Below are 15,167 nucleotides of genomic sequence, written 5' to 3' on the forward strand. Positions count from 1 at the left end.
AAAAATCATAGTAAGTACTTTCCCAATGATATTTCTCCAAATTGCTTAGTTTTCAAAAATATATAATAGTGTGTCTACATATACACAAACCTATGTGTATGTATGTGTACATGTATGTACAGCATATACATACGCTAATACAAATATGGCATTTTAGCAAATTGCAATATATTTTATTAGAAAAACAAAAAGAAATTGTAAAATATTGAAATAAAGTAGGGTTAACATATAATATGTTCAAGGTTACAATTACTGAAAAATTTACCTTTTTTGGGGGGCTAGTACATAATTTTAATTTTAATATTCTTATTTCTTCTAGGACTTACAAATTATTGGTGGCAACCATCACTAACAGTGATTTCGTTACAATTAATTTTCACTTGTTACAAATTACGGTAATATTTATGTATCTTTTTATGTTTAATCAATACAAATATAGAGGCTGAGAGATAACTATTGTTGGATAATTAATTTCAGAATCAGTACTTATTTTCTGAACTTCAATAAACCCAAATACAAATAAATGTCAGGCCAGATATTTTCTTAACCAATTTTATTCTGACTCACAGAAAGACATGTCATTGAGTAAGGACAGGTCATTGAGTAAGGATTTAGAGAAGACAAAAACCTGCCCAGAATCAGAAACTAGTTATTGATACATTTGATGACAAACGTTTAACCTCTAGACTTTACGCTACATACTTTTCTATGTATGTCTCTTTAAATGAGGCTTGATTTGATCAGATCTGTGTTAGGGTTTGGAAACATGAGTAGGAGCATGAACCTTATTGTGAACTGCACACACTTCTTATGAGAATCTAATGTTTAATGATCTGTCACCATCTCCCATCACCCTCAGATGAAACCATCTAGTTGCAGGTAAACAACAAGCTCAGGGCTCCCACTGATTCTACATTCTACATCATGGTTAGTTATATTCATCATATATATTACATATATAATGAATATATAAGTTCATCATATATATTATATATAATGATATATATAATGAAAATATAATATTCATGTGTATGTGATATACATGTATATATAATGAATATTATATATACATATAATGAATATAACTAACCATATATTCTGTATATAATATATAATAAATATAACGAACCATAATGAATATATATTATATATAATAAATATATAAATTAATATATATTATTATATATATTAAAAATTCATATAAAATTCAAGCACATATCCATTGTGCACTTTATTCAATATATATATTCATTATATATTATAAAGTAATTATAATAGAAATAAAGCACACAATGGATGTAATGTGCTTGAATTATCCTGAAACCATTCCTCCGACCCCCCCATCTGTGGAAAAATTGGCTTCCATGAAACCAGTCTCTGGTGCCAAAAAGGTTGAGGATGGCTGCACTAGGAGATTAGAGACTAAGAATTTGGAAAGTGGATGTCTATGAAATGAGTCAAGAGTAATTGAGATTATTAACAATAATCTCAAAAAGAAAAACATGCTTAACACCAAAGTATTCTTCTTGGAGTTAATCTAATATACTGAATAAGGTAACTAGAGTGAGTAAGGTTCTAAAGTTGCACTGCCTGGACTCCAGTCCTGGAACCACATACAGTAGCTGTGTGATTTGGGAAATGTCATCAAGTTTAACTAAGCCTCAGTTTCCTCAAATGTAAAGTGGGGATGAAAATACTGTACTACCTCTGAGCATTGCTGTGGGGATTAAATGAACTCGACCTCTGAGCGTTTAGCACAATGCCTGGATTAAAATAAGTGCTCAGTTAGTATGAATCATTATTCTCAGTAAATAGAAACATTGGTATTATATAGACCATGGAAACAGGGCAGGCTCTGTGTGTGGTAGACCTTGTAATAAGTGATGTATTTTGATGGCCGTCAGAAAAGGAACTTTAATGTCTGCCTAAAAATAGCTCCATAAACTCCTATTATTGTTTCTGGAATCCTCACTTTAAAAATATTTACCTTGGATTAGGGAATTATCTTGAAGATATTTCTACAAAATGGGTATGCATAAAGACATCAGAACCCATGATAACATTCACACGAATTTGCCTTTCAAATTGGCTGGCCGTCAAAGGGTTTTTTTTTTTTAATTCTTTTAATGTTTTTAACAAGAGAAGAAAATTCCACTAAAAGATTGGGAATAGAAGAGGTTCTAGAACTCTGTGTCACATGTACGCCAGGGTTCTCTAGCAGTAAGATTATAGGTTCTCAAAGCCACTGGATAAATAAGCTACTCCCACCTGGTTAGGGGGGTGGTGCTGATTTTACTCAATAGTAAATAATTTAAAAATTGTTGTTTGCTTAAATAACAGATTTGCATTAGAAAGATTTTTAAACCATGGTTTTTCTTTAAAGTCGAATATGAAATTTTAAAATACATTTTAAGGTAGCATTAAAGTGTAATGTTACCCCAACCCCATCCCCTCCACTCTCAGGTGTTAGGGTAGGTGGAAGTGTCTAGTTTTACAAAGCTTTTATGAAGACTTGGATTTTTAAGTTTTACCTTCTAAGTACTCAGGGGAATATATCCCAAAACAGTGGGGCTAACTCACAAAGCTGACTCACATGGACAACTTAGTCTAGTTCAATAATTTAAAATTTTCTGGTATGTATTGGGCTCCCGGGCTATGTTGTGCAGAGGCAAAAATGGATAGAACAGTTGTTATTCCACTGCAAATCTGCTGTCCATTAATTTCTTTCACTTGTAACTAGGAACAGAAAATAGTTTTGTCCTCAATTGTAACATTAGCATATTTCAAGCCTATTAAATTAAGCAGTTTAGTGAAATTATCCTATTAGTTGTTGTTGATGTACCTTGAAGACCCATGATTGCTTCCTCTCTGACCAAAATAAAGTCACAGTGATATGGAGCTTAAGCTTCACCATGAGCCAACCATTTGTTTTTTGTTATTACGTAATATTCCTGTGTGTTTTTTCACTTAAAATATAAAATAGGTGTTTCTCCCTCCCTATTTCCTGAACAAGCCTGTGCCAGAAACCTTGTCCAAAGACATTTGGGCAGCTGGTACTTAAGAAAAAAATAATAAGTTGACTTCAGAATCCTGGTGAGGAACAGTTCTCAACACTATAGGAAACTTCTCGGGACGTACTGGCAGACTTCAACATGAGTGACATACCAGAGCTGCAGCAGGGGAGGGTGTACCGGGTGGTGCCCTGGCAGGAATGTTCAATTCGTGGCATTCCGTGACTCAGAATAACAACCACTGATGAGCAGTAACATTTTAGCTGTGTTGCTAGGTCCCTTAATTTGAAATATGACTTAATTATATTTTTAGCTGTTATGCAATACTAGGATCATTTGAACAGGTTGATTTAATTATTTCTTTTAACCAATTTGTAAAAAGTTAAAGCAAGTGGACTCTAAAATCCCAGAATTACAACAAAATCTATTTATTCATATTTCTTTTTTTTTTTTTTTTTTTTTTTTTTTGAGACGGAGTTTCGCTCTTGTTACCCAGGCTGGAGTGCAATGGCGCGATCTTGGCTCACCGCAACCTCCGCCTCCTGGGTTCAGGCAATTCTCCTGCCTCAGCCTCCTGAGTAACTGGGATTACAGGCACGCGCCACCATGCCCAGCTAATTTTTTGTATTTTAGTAGAGACAGGGTTTCACCATGTTGACCAGGATGGTCTCGATCTCTCGACCTCGTGATCCACCCGCCTCGGCCTCCCAAAGTGCTGGGATTACAGGCTTGAGCCACCGCGCCCGGCCTATTTATTCATATTTCAAACCAAGAAGACTGGCATTTCTTGTGGTAGGACTGGTTCCCTAAACACATGTGTGGGGAAATACCCTTTATCTTTAATACAAAACAAGTGCATCAAGGGAATGGAATCTATTATTTCACTCTGAAATAATAACACTTAAATAGCTTGTTTTACAATAATGTGCCCATTTTTTATTTTCTCTACTCGACAATAATCTATACAGTGATAGTCAGTTGCTAATTTTTGTTCTCTACAGCATCTGCACTCATGTAATGCACTGAAACACTTAAACGAAGTGACTTCTATGCAGGAGGAAGTCTCTTAGGTCCTGTGGAATCAGAGATGCTCAAGTGCTAGGCCCTAACCTCAAGAATATTCACAGGCTTCTTAGAGACATAAACATAGAATGATCTAATTGCATCTGATCCGTATAATAGAGAACAAATAAAGTCAAGACTTTCAAATAGTTGAAGGCACTGAAATTTAACCCTGCAGGGAGTGGGCAGGGGATTTTATTTGTGGAGAAAAAGGTAATGGGAATTCTATGCAGAAGTAACATGACAATAGATGAAGAAACTGAAATCTTGAAGTCAAGAAAAGTGAGTAAAGCTGGGACCAGATTGGAAAGGATCGAAAGACACCAGGGAATTTGGGCTTCTCATAAGCATAGAATATTTTCACAGTTCTGACTGACATATGCAAACAAGTTTTTTTAATTGGTGCTTTTGTTTTTCTCTCTTTGTTTTCTGAAGTGGCTTGATTTAATCTTATTTTTGTAGTAGAGGAGATGAAATATATCATAAGCAAGAAGTATTCTGTGAAACTTTCATGCCATGAATTTTAATGTAATGCCTTCTATAAAGAAATGTATTATTATTTATTATCCATAAATAAAATTATAGGCATTACCAGCATAAAGCTATAAAATTGGACATTTGTCTCTGATGAGAGAGCATAGCCTAGAAGAATCATCTTTGGTGATTCTTTAAAAATTTGAAGAAGATAAAAATAAAGCAACTTGTAATGGTGCTTAAAAAAACTTTAGACACTTCAGTTGAACAACATATAATAGGTATTTAAACATTAGTAAATGTTTGCCACCAATGTTGGCCATTTTAAGCTTTTTAGCAGAAGGCAAAGTAAATTATTGGGATGGAGGGACCATGAAATCATTATCATCCAAGTCTTGTTTTGTGGGGTAGGGACTGCTTTTGAAGGCCCTTTGTGGTTAGAGGAGAGCCTGGGACTCTTCCTGAAAAATATCCATGACTAGTTGATTGCTCCCCAGAAAAGGGAAGTGTAGGCAGCAAAGAGGATGGGGCAGACTGGGAATAAAAACCACTAAAGACACCAGGGTAAAGCAAGAATGAAGAGTCAAGTGCGAGTTGAAGATGAAGCACTGTAGAGCAAAGTTTGGACCAGAAGTTTTGAAAATTTAAAATTAAGGCTGTAAAAATCAGGATTTGCTCAGTTGTTTTTTTTTTTTCTTCCTCCAGTGTGGGCCGAGATATGCCGCAGAGCAACGAGGGAAAAGTTTTAGGAATCTACCATGAAATTAGGGCTAAATATATCTGAAGCATAAAAATAATATAATAGGTAATTATAATATTCACAAGTCTAATAGTAAAATGAGAATAATATTACTAAAACAATTACATAATTATACAGGAGGGAATATCTCGAGGTCATAAAAAGAAGAGGTATAAAACAGGAAACTATTTTTTAGGACTACATTTCTTTCTCAAGTTCCTAATATTAAGAGATAATTCAGTGTTCCCCCCTCCTCTCCTCTTTTCCTTTTAATGGAGTTGATTAAAAACAAAATTAATTCCTGCTGAGAAGAAAAGAAAAATGGAGGATTACGTGGCCAAAGAGTGAGTTTTCCTGTCTTCAGGAGCTACCGAATGCTACTGAACACTTTGGGCCGAAAAAGAGTATCATAAAGGATGAGAATGAAGAGAAATTGGTGGATCCTGGAATGGGGGTTCTGGACCTAGAGTGACTGCACAAAAGGGCGGAACGAGCATCCAAATGTGGTGCAATCCGTACTTAAAGCAGCAGCATCATTTGGCAGCTCCTGGCAGCTGTTCAGACACACCTATTCAGTGTCTTCTTGCTACTCATGGGCCTGTCGGTTGCTATTTGAAAAAGGAAAAGGAAAATATGTCATTTATTTTAAGATTCAGTAACCTAGAGTCCACCACCAGCCATAGCCAGCTGTTGTGTTGGCCTGGCTATTGTCCGAGTCAATCTGTATATGATCACCCATGATGATAACATAACTCTCAACAGGATACAGCACTTAAAACACCGTACGAGAGGGCCCTAGACACCTGGAGAAGTGGTGGTGATGTAGAGAGGAAAGTAACTACTGCATCCCAACCTACCTGTGTCTGAAGGAGACTGACTGGAACCAGACTCAGTCTTCATTTGACTTGGACAGAGTGAAAGCATCTATTATACATTTATAAAAAATATATTTGATTTAATTAGTCTAGGAATGATTATTAGCACTTAGCAAAATTGGGCATTAAAGTGCTTAGAAAAAAGACTTGGAAAGTTATAAACAATGTGTATCTGGCATTTGACTACATCATAAGTGAATGTTTATATTAATGTTTTACAAGATTTTATAATTTATTTTTACTATGGCCCACACCTCTCATAAAAAAACAAACCCAGGTCCAGGTATGGTGGCTCACCCTGTAATCCAAGCACTTTAAAAAGTTGAGTCTGGAGGATCACTTTAGCCAGGAATGTGATACCAGCCTAGGTAACATGGAACTCATCTCTACAATTTTTTTTAACTAGCCAGATGTGGTGGCATACACCTGTATTCTTAGCTACTCAGGAAGCTGAGACCAGGGGATTGCTTGAACCCAGGAGTTGGAAGTCACAGTAAGCTATGATCACACCACTGCACTCTAGCCTGGGTGACAGGGCAAGTCCCCATCACTAAAAAAAAAACAAAAAAAGCAAAACAAAAACCCCAAATAGTATAGAATATTTTAATATAAATTCAGTCTAGCTAGAGTAGCAATATTTAGATTTTAGCCACAATACTTAGTTTTGAGATTCTTTTGCAGTTTATATCAGCAGGAGTTAAGGGAAATAAAGTCAAATTTTCTACTTTGTGTTAATCAAAGTCAAGTCTTATGAATAGAAATGATATTTTTATTTTTATTTTATTTATTTATTTATTTTTATAGAGATGGGGTTTCTCCATGTTGGTCAGGCTGGTCTCGAACTCCCAAACTCAGGTGATCTGCCCACCTCAGCCTCCCAAAGTGCTGGGATTATAGGTGTGAGCCACTGCGTCCAGCTAGAAATGATATTTTAATGAAAAACGTGTATAGACCATAGTAATAGGAATGTTTGTGCAAAATTCAAACAAAGAGGATAGAAATATTTCTGGAATTATGGAGAAAGAACCTTCAAAAGTCTTTTCCTCCATAAAACCAATGAGAATATTGACAAAAATGATCAAAATTAACTTTTTCAGAAATCTGTAATTATCCAAAGACTTGCAGAAATTAATGAAGAAATCTAGTAATACAGCCAAATATTGAAAAAAAAGAAAACTCTGTGACATTTTAATTTGTTGTATTTCCATTTTCCCTCACTCCCTAGCTCTGTGGTAGCTCTGAAGGTGAATGGCATTGTAACCATGAAAATCAGCAGTCTAGCAGCCATCGGAGGTGATAGAATAGTAGTCTGTCTAGCAGCCACTGGAGGTGACAAAGAAGCCACTTTTGGAGCTCCTGTAAAACCCCATCCTGGGAAAATTATTGCTATTTGACCTGTATGTCAGGTAACATCTTGAAAAGCTCCATTCTCAAGATTTGCCTTTATTTGGACTTAGAGCTAGCTCTGTAAAAGCAGCTGTATTTCAAGGAAATTCGTCAAAAAAAAAAAATAGCTTTGTGGCAATTGTTTAACACCACAGCAATCTGAGGTAGCAATACCAGTCGTGGTTTTGCTGATCAAGTAGTCTGAAAGATGTCCATAAGGAGCTTTAAAGAAATTCTACATATTCCAGGAATCTAGAAGGACATGTACTTATATGGGTCTGTGCATATGGCCTGGAAAGACCTGAGATCCCAATCTCTCGCCTCTGGCTGATCTTAAGGCTTTGTGCAATCAGGAAGCGATAGCTAAGGTAGAGTTGTGAAATGCCCACTGGCACATTGAAGATGTACCTCCAACACAGACAGAGAGCCCTTCAGCAAAGGCTAGAAGACTTATAGTTTCTTTAAGATATTAAATAAAATCTCTATTAATTGTTAAATAATCATTAAGCTAATAAAGGAGAGACTTCAGTAGCCACAAAAGGACTTTATAAAATTAGTCCAGGAAAGTCACATAGAAACACAAATCATCATTATCATCAGCAGCAGCAGCAGCAATGACAGCAGACAAAAATAAAAATAAACTCTAGGGTGAAGAATCTGATTTTGGGTTTCCATATTATAATATTTTAAATTTCCAGTTCAATCAAAAAATACTACAAAGAATAGGAAAGAATAACCTAAACACGGGGAGGAAAAGCAGGAATAGAAACTGTTTGTTAGAAATCCCAGATGTTGGATTTCTTAGAAAAAACTTTGTCAGCTGTTACAAATATGTTTAAAGAACTAAAAATACTCTAAATAATTAAATATAGGAGAATTATGTCTCATCAAATATAAATATCAGTAAAGATATAAATGTTATAAAAACTAGGAATTGTGAAGTAGAAAAAGCACAGTAGCTGAAATAATAAATTCACTACATAAGTGAAGAACATTTTTTCGGGTTAGGAAAATGTTGTAAAATTAGATAGTTGTGATAGTGGTACAACTCTTTGAATATGCTAAAAAACACTGAATTATATACTTTAAAAGGGTTAGTTTTATGTTATCCAATAAATCTTTTATTTAAAAAATACCCTGAAAATAAACTGTAGGTGACTATTGGTGGTGGGTGAGGATCAAGAGGTCTAGTCTACATGAACAGTAGTAAAATTAATGAAGAATAATTCCTTTTTAAACCTTTGGTAACATTGATTAGCTTATGTGTCTACACTGGCATATCAGAAATAATCTGTGATTCACAATCACTACCTATCATGCTTTTCAATAATGTGTAGAAATTTTAGAGTAGAAGAGCCTGATTGTAAATTATAGTCTAAAATATTCTACATTAATTTGGCTGCTATGCATATAAATGCAGAAGAATTAAAACATATTCTTTTTCAATTTTCAACTTGGTACGTATAAAAAGTCTAGAGGACAACAGGTGGTACTAGACTAACAATGATTATAAAACACAAAAAACTACTAGAGTTCTTCAAGATAAATAGCCTTTGGTTATTTAAATGATAGTAGTTCATTTACTATTTGGTTGATGCACTGGCTCAATAATACCTACTATTTAGAACAAAGTGTTAGAGAATATAAAACTTTGCTAGAATATCTCCATTGATCACAAAAATTTCAAGGCATTGTCTAAAGTAGACAAGAAACCAGAAAGTAACAGTGTATTCAATGGGAACGAGTTCTAGATATGAATAAGACCGTGGCAACGTGGGCCACGCAGAGAAGTACCCTTTCCATTTGCTTTCAGCTCTGTGGTTGAATCCATGCTGATAATAATGGATATCCTAATGGATAGGATAATAATGGAAATCCTAATGGAGGATAATAACGGCTATCATAATGAATTAGATGCCCCCAAACTGAAAACAGAAAGAAGTACTGGAAGTAAAATCCCAAGAAGTATGCAACTCCTAGTGGTCTGTAATTGTATTAGTCCTTTTTCACACTGCTATAAAGATACTACCTGAGACTGGGTAATTTATAAATAAAAGAGGTTTAATTGACCCACAGTTCTGCATGATTGGGAAGGCCCCAAGAAACTTACAATCATGGCAGAAGGTGAAGGACAAGCAAGCACCTTCTTCACAACATAGCAGGAGAGAGCGAGTGTAGAGGAAACTGCCACTTTTAAAACCATCAGATCTCATAAGGACTCCCTCACTGTCAAAAGCACAGCATGGGGGAAACCGCCCCATGATCCAATCACCTCCCACCACTTCCCTCCCTCAACATGTGGGGGTTACAATTTGAGATGAGATTTGGGTGAGTACACAGAGCCAAACCATATTAATAATTAACTCCTGTTTTAAGAATTATTGCAACCCTTATTTATAAAGCAATTAAATGGAATTCAAAGTTGACAACATGAAGTAGAGAGACTTGAAGTGACCTCGTATTCCAGGAGGGGTCTGACGATTTTCTTACAAGTGCAAAAATATGCTTGACTGGTTTTTATTGGTTTGCGTCTCCTACTTTATCTTTCCAGACCATCCCAGACGATCTGTAAGATTCCATCTGGGAAATCACTTGGAGATCTTGGAAGGAAAAGAAGGAAGACTGTTGGTTGGAATAAAAGCAAGGTTAAATGGATTCCGGAAAGCGGGGCTCTCAAACTTGTAGACAACAATCTGCAGAAGATGACTTCAAAAAACCAACTAGAAGCAACATGTAGAGAAGTAAGATGTGATGTGAGGGGGCTCCTCTAGTCCACAGCAGTAAAATCTTGAGACAGCTCTCCTAGTAAGATGAGGGGATCCCTCTGTAGAGAACACTTCTTCAGGATATGTGAGGAAGACCAGAAGGAACAAACAGAAGACTCCTGGAAACAAAGAAGGTGTACAGAGCACTATACCTACTGAGGTTATTGTAAGAATCAGAGGAACGTTGGCCTGAGGAGGAGAGCCTTGCATTGTTGGGCTATTTGCATGATTTCCTAAAATATCTGGCAAATAATTCTGTATCTCTGTTTACTGCCAGTAATCACAAAGCAGCTTTTGCTGAGTACCACTGCAAAGCCCTGTGAGGGTCTACAGACCACTCATTCTTATCTGTCTGGTATCTGGAAACATTTTTTTTGTTCTTAGCCTTTTTCTTGTAAGATTGATGTTCTTTAAAATTGTTGATGTATAACAGGGCTAATTGTTAATGTGCAACAGGACACAGTTTGTTTTCTGTGCTGTTTGAAACAGAAAATGAAAGAAGTGTAAGCTCCTTTTCTCATTTGAAAGTTGCTATGCAGCGTATGCAGTAATTAGAACAAAGAAGAGAACATTCAGTATAACATTTTATTGCCTAGTTGACAACAGTGCTTGGAAACTGGTGGTTTTATCTCTTCGATACTACACAATTTTCGAATGTGCGTTAATGCTATGTGACAAAGTGCCCTGATTCCTAGTGCCAAAGGTTCAACTTAATGAGTATACCCCCAAACCCATGATTTCTGCTCATTTTTTAAAAAATGTTCTTGAGTAAACCAGCCCATCCCCTGCAAGTCCACCTGTGTTGGTCCTTAGGCATTCTATCTTTGCTCTAATTGTTGAAGGATGGTGGTTTTTGTATTTGAGACTAATGTACATTCTAACATGATAAAGGCAATTCATTATTGTATAGCCATGGTTTTCTGAAAAAGTTAATATTTCAGAGATTGTATTTCAGATCTTAAATAAAATTTGTTTCTAAATTTCAAAGCTAAAAGAAAACACAATCAGGTCAGCAAATTAAGTCCGTTTGGTCGTGTCTTAACGTTTTACACACACACATGACTGGTAGTACACACACACACACACACACACACACACACACACACATACTTCAGCACATAATCCCCGCAATATGGCAATGGTCTATGCAGAAACACAAGATGAGGTTATTTAAAAATGCTCACCTATTTAGCATGAATCTTTGCAATATTTCACTCTTCTTCTTCCTTTGGTGACTTTATATTACAGGTTCATAGGCTTCTAAGTATACTATCTTTCACCATTGTTTGAAAAGACTTAGCCTCGTTCCAAATTTAAGAAATTATGAAATTCATAAGAAGTTATGAACTTCATAAAGTCTCACAGAAAAAAATAAGTATTATCTGCATTACATTTTATAATTAAATTTGAATTTGTTCCATTTATAGTTATATTTGAATTCAGCATTCTCATGAGGAAACTTAGGTAGATAGCCTAGTTTTAAGAAATTCAGAGTAACATAATGAATAGAATTGCTAAGACTGAAACCCAAATCTGGAATTTTTTTGTGTATATATATATATATATATATATATATATACACACACACACACACACACACGCATATGCATATATATATATGTATATATATATATATATTTTAAAATCTGTGTGCCTACAATCTGGGAACATTTAAAAGATCATTTTTTAGAGAATTTACACTAAGCTGTATTTTAATTCTTGTCTGTTTATAGTAAATATACACAAAATATCAAAATAAATCTCTAGGACACATCTGTTTCCTGTTCATTGTGCACATCATGTTATAAGCTTTTGGAATGAAAAGTGACATTTGAAAACCTCAAGAAATGACAATAGCAGCAGCGATGATGTTTTTCAGCTCTCACTCTAATCAGTGGGAACTGATTATTCATTTCAAAAGCTTTTATAAAATAAAGCAAACCTTGAATATGTTCAGTTAGGAAGCAAACCTTGAAATTATATGGTTACCAGTAATAAATCAGAGTTTCAACAAATAACTCAGTAATTTTTTAAAAATGCTAAACATTTATTAAATACTTACCCAGGTTGTTTTTGTTAATTTTAAGATGCTGCCAAAAGTTTACACCCATGTGTGTGCAACATATATACGTACAGTATTTTTTCTTTTAGGTAACATAGTTGGTTAAAGCACCTGAACATATTCCTAAATAGGTGCACATTTGTGGCTCAAGCCTGTAATCCCAGCACTTTGGGAGGCTGAGGCGGGTGGATCACGAGGTCAACAGATCGAGACCATCCTGGTCAACATGGTGAAACCCCGTCTCTACTAAAAATTACAAAAAATTAGCTGGGCACCGTGGCGCGTGCCTGTAATCCCAGCTACTCAGGAGGCTGAGGCAGGAGAATTGCCTGAACCCAGCGGGCGGAGGTTGCGGTGAGCTGAGATTGCGCCATTGCACTCCAGCCTGGGTAACAAGAGCGAAACTCCGTCTCAAAAAAAAAAAAAAAAAAAAAAAAAAAAATAGGCGCACATTTTAAAATAATCTTACATTATGAGTAGGTTAACAACTTTTGATTTAGAATAAAGTTTGTTGAAGTTTGCCTTTTGATTTCAACTAGCTAAATTAAGATAGCTTAAATTAAGAAACTAGGAAATCTAAATTAATTTAGTTTTTTTTAACACCTTAAAAGATCTAATTTAAGGACTTGAAAATTAGCATTCTTTAGATGAGAAAACATGCCTAACGTTACCTTATTTGAAATGAAATCTATTAATATTTAAACACATATCAGACATTAGGGACTGAAAAAAAGTATACTGAGGCAAAGAAGAAATTATCTCTCTCTCCTTTCCTCTCTCTTCCTTCCCTTTCTCATCTCCTTCAGGGGAAACTTTCTGCAGCTTTTGACCCTTTTTTGTAGAAATCAAAGGTCCCTCATTAGGAATGAGGTCTCTCTGGTCACACAAATAGCCATATGTATGTATGCATGTATACATACATTTACCTCCCACTGTGTCATCCATGCCCCAGCAGATATTAATAGTTACAACAGCCAGAGTTTGGGTAACAATAAATATAGGAGATGTTTATTGAGGTGTAGACAGATCAGAGGAAACCAGCAAAGCATATTGAGTCACCAACTTTTTGCAACCCTAGACTTCAAGGTGCAAAGGAAGGAGCTAGCATTACCAGTGAGAATTTGTCTTGAAAGGGAGTGGGTGTCCAATAGTAGCTGTCCTTGTGAAAGGGGTTAGCAGGCAGTTTGAACTGAGGGCTTGGGGCACTGGCCTTTGAATCCTAGCTCCTGTGCTTACTTCAATATTCTCATTTGCAAGCAGGGGCCGTGATAGAATGGCACAAATAAAAATGAATGATATTTGGCAGTCAGTATCCATATCAAATATTAACCTTTACATATAAGGATTTGTATCTAGTTTGTCACATGATAGCAAACGTGTGACAAACTGGCTTAAATCCTGAGCCAGCAACTTATTTGGCAGTGACTTAAAGCAACTTTCTTAACCTCTCTAAAGCCTCAGTTTCCTCAATTGCATAATGGAGCCAATGTCTACTTCACATGGTGGCTGTCAGGATAAAACAGAAAATGTAGGAGAAGATCCCAGCTCTTGATGGCCTTGCTAACTGGGGGGAGATTTGGCTGCTACATTTGCCCTTGCTCCCAAGTAATTGATGAGATGTAACATTATCATTGGAATGATGGTAATGGGGCAGCCAGTGGTTTGAGATGGGGAGGGTAAGGTTGTATGTAGGGTTAGGGGAGCTAGGGAGAGTATAAGAAACATTTGACATCTTTTTTTCCCCCTCCAATATCCAGCCAGTGGCTCCCATTGGCCTAAGCTTCCAGGAGGCAAGGAGATCCCACACATAGGGATCAGTCCTCCCGCAACACAGAGCTGGGTGGAAAGGGGCCAAAATGGATCTAGGGAGCAGTGGCAGCAAATGGAAAATAAACAACCCCCATCTCCAGTGCTTCATTTTCTCAGTTTGTCTGCCTACTGGCCAGGGAAACTAACCTCTCACAGCTCTGACTGTGTGCTTACATAAGTGACCATTCGTTTACCTGCGGCTACAAGACAAAAGCAGGCAAGGTCACCCACTGTCCTGGCTTGCAAGCCCTAGACCCCATATTATGGGTACTGGTGCTAGGGGATGTTTTCCAATAGGCCCCTCTGAAGTTTGGCTCCCCATCTCCCAGAGTTAATTGACCAGAATGAGTCAAAGTCAGGGCAGTAATCATCTTGAAGGAGAGATCCTGGGCTTCTTTTGTAGAACTAGGTATTGATTCACTTTGCCAGAGACCAGTTATTCTCCCAGAATGACCCCTTAACTCGGGTAGGCCACAGTCCTCTCTAGTAACTTTGATTAGATAAGGACTTTGTTTATCATATTGGCTTATACCTCGAAGCTGGTAGAAACTCCCCAGAGGTGCTAAAGGACACTGTGCTCAAAACATCAGTGTATATATTCCAGTTAGACAAAAATTCACCAGGCCAGAAAGGCTCTTGTCCAAAACTCCAAAATACTATGTTTCTATAAAATGAAAAATGCTTATATCAAACTTAATATTCGATCTTGGTTAACACTAGAGATTATACACTCTTCAATGTATATACATAAAATAAACTTTACTGTATTACTTTTGTGTATTGCTCTGTTTCTCTTTTTAAGAAAGAAACTGTTTTGCTTCAAGATGCTGAAAGAGTCCTTAAAAATGTGATCTGTTTGGCATCATGGAAACACAGGCTAAAATGAAGATAATTAAATATTATTAAACATTGTCAATAAATCTGATTTTGCCCATGTTTGAAGGTTATTGGATTCACTTCTTTAAGAGGTCAGGGAAAAACTGT

Source organism: Callithrix jacchus, chromosome 2 (genome assembly GCF_049354715.1).
Source record: "Callithrix jacchus isolate 240 chromosome 2, calJac240_pri, whole genome shotgun sequence".
NCBI lineage: Eukaryota > Metazoa > Chordata > Mammalia > Primates > Cebidae > Callithrix > Callithrix jacchus.